Genomic DNA, 3,180 nt, shown 5'->3' on the forward strand with positions numbered 1-3,180 from the left:
AACTCTTTCATTACATCACTATTTTACTGTTGAAATAACCTTTTTACAAAATAAACTTCTAAAATTACCAAGGCAGGAAGTACCTGGGTGGCTCTGTCGGTTAGAGCCTGGAGCCTGCTTTGGATTCTGTGTCTCCCTCTCTCCCTGTCTCTGCCCCACTCATGCTGTGTCTTCCTGTTTCTCTGTCCTCAAAATTAAAATATTAGTTTTTAATGATAAAATAAAATATAATTACTAAGGCCATACAGAAAGCTCCCATGTACTCCACACCCAACCATACTAATAACATCTTATATTAGTTTGGTGCATTTGTCATAATTAGTGATAATATTCACAACTTTTTATTGAAGTTCACACTTTAAGAGTTTTAAATTTTTGCCTAATGTACTTTTTCCTTTCCAGGATCCCATATTCCATCGCACATTACATGTAGTTATCAGGTCTCTTTAGGTTTTTCCTGGCTATGATAGTTTCTCAGACTTTTTCTTGTTTTGTTTTGTTTTTAAAGGTTTGAAGACTTGAGAATTAGTGGTCAGGTATTTTGTAGAATATTCCTCAATTGGTCTTTGTCTGATATTTTTCCCTCATGATTGGACTGGTTACATGAGTTGAGAGGAAAACCACAGAGGTAAAGTTCCACTCTAATCGCATCATATCAAAAGAACACAGTATCAAAATGATTTACTACTGTTCATTTTAACCTCAATCACCTGTCTGAGGTGGTTTGTCAATTTCTTCAGTTTAAATTATTCATTTTTTCCCAAATCCCATATTATACTCCTTGGAAGGAGGTCACTGTGTGCAGCCCACAGTTAAGAAAGTGCAAAGTTCTGCCCCAAGTTTTGAGGGGGAAATTATCCACATAAAATATTTGGACTTTTTCTGCATGGGATATTTGTGTGTCCTTCATTTACTTGTTTCACTAGCAATACATAGGTGGATGTAATGCTTTGGTTCATAGTCCCACACTACTTTATTTATAAAACAATTTCAGTTAGTGTCTGTGCCATTTACAAATCCTTATTACTGCTCACTTTTTGTTTTGGATTGTTTGTTTGTATGTCTTGAACACTTTTTTACTTTTTACCACTACAAACTTCAGGCTCATCTTGTATATTTCTTGCCCTTGATCTAGAATCAGCCTTTGCTCCAAAAACCTTGCTTCCTTTTGTTGCAAAATTATATTGCAGTCAAAGATGTGGATGTTAAGTTGCTCCTTGCTGCAGATGTGGATGTTAAGTTGCTCCTTGTATATATAAATATATACACACACATATATGTATATAGCCCTTATATATAGCCTATATGTATGCATATAAATGGCTTTCTCTCTCACTTATATGTAACTTCTTACTCCAGCACTGAAAAACGTGCTTTCCAACATTTGCTATTTATTTACTTAAGTGTTCAACTCCAATACATAGGTATAGTTTGCCAGAATTGATAACCCATATTCTTGGTTATTAAAACAGAATTGTTAGAGTTATTTTACCTTTAGTCTTGTAGACCCTACTCATTTCCAGGGTGACTTGGGTCCCAACCTTTTCACCCCTACTATGTTCAGTAAGTTTATTCTATCCATTTGTTAAACAGATTATTTTGTCACACTCTTCATTCAATCTTTGGATCCTCTGTCTGAAACTATTTTGAAATTTTTCATATATTAAGGTTTATTTTTGCTGTAAAGTTCTATAGATTTTGACAAATACATGGTCTTTTGTATTCTCCATTACAAGCCCATATAAAATAGCTTCACAAATTAAAAAGAAATCCCCTGTGCTTCTAAATACTTAACAGCTTCCTCCCTGCCTCCTGGAAGCCACTGATATGCATACTGTCTGTATAGTTTTGCCTTTCCCAGACTACCACATAAATGTAATCATGCAATGTATAGCCTTTTCACACTGAGTTTTTCACTTAGCAACATGGAGTTAAGGCCCATCCCTGCCTTTGTGTAATATATATATATATATATACATATATATATATATAATAGCTCATTTCCTTTTGTCTCTGAATCATTCCATTTTATGGATGTACCACACTTTATCTATTACCTACTGAGGGACATCTTGGTTGCCTCAAGTTTTTTTGCAATTATGAACAAAGCTGCTATAAATATTTGTGTACAGGTTTTTGTATGAACATCAATTTTTCAAATCACTTGGGTAAATACCTAGGAGTTCAATTGTTGGGTTGCATAGTAAATGATATGCTTTTGAAAGAAGCTGCCAGAGTCTTTTCCAAAGAAGTTATGCTATTTTGCATTTCCCCCAGCAATGAATGAAATCTTCCCTGCTATTCATTCCTAACAATACTGGTATTAATTTAGATTTTAGCAATTCAATGAAGTGGTATCCCATTTTTTAAATTTACATTTCCTAATGACAAATTATGTTTAGCATCTCTTTATACCTTTATATGCCATCCGAATCATTGGTCTTTTTTGGTAGGGTGTTTATTCTATTTTTTTTTTTTTGGTCTAAATTTTTCATTGTTTCTATTTCTTTTCCAAGTGTTTGTTTTTAAGAGATCTTTGTGTATTTTGGATACAAATCCTTTATGAAATATACAAATATTTCTCCTAGTCTGTGGATGGCTTTTTAATTCTCTTAAAACGTCTTTTACAGAGCACATTTAATTTTAATAAAGTCTAATTCATTATTTTTTTTCTTTCATGGGTGATGCTTTTGCCATCATATTCCAATGTCATCACCAAACCCAAGATCGCTTAGATTTTCTCTTATGTTTCCTTTAAAAAGTTTAATTATTCTGCATTTTAATTTTAGGTCTAGAGTCAATTTTGAATAAATTTTCATAAAAGCTAGATTGTGTGTTGTTCCAGCACACCTTGTTAAAAAGTCTATCTATTCTCCAATGAACTGTGTTCACCCTTTGTCATAAATTAGATAATTGTATTTGTGTGGGTATGGTTATGGATTCTCTTTTCAGTTTCATTGATCTCTGTGTATACTCTTGCAAAATTAAGCTTATTTGATGACTATTACTTAATGTAAGTCTCAAATCTTGCGGGTGTGAGTATTCCAACTCTGTTCTTCAGTGTTTACTCTTCTAAGTTTTTTCCTACTTCTATGAACTTTAGAGCCAGTTTGTTTGTATCTACATCTAGCTTTCTGCGATTTTGATAGAAATTGCATAGAATCCATAGATCAAATTGGA

This window comes from Prionailurus bengalensis, chromosome A1, assembly GCF_016509475.1.
Source record: "Prionailurus bengalensis isolate Pbe53 chromosome A1, Fcat_Pben_1.1_paternal_pri, whole genome shotgun sequence".
NCBI classification, from domain to species: domain Eukaryota; kingdom Metazoa; phylum Chordata; class Mammalia; order Carnivora; family Felidae; genus Prionailurus; species Prionailurus bengalensis.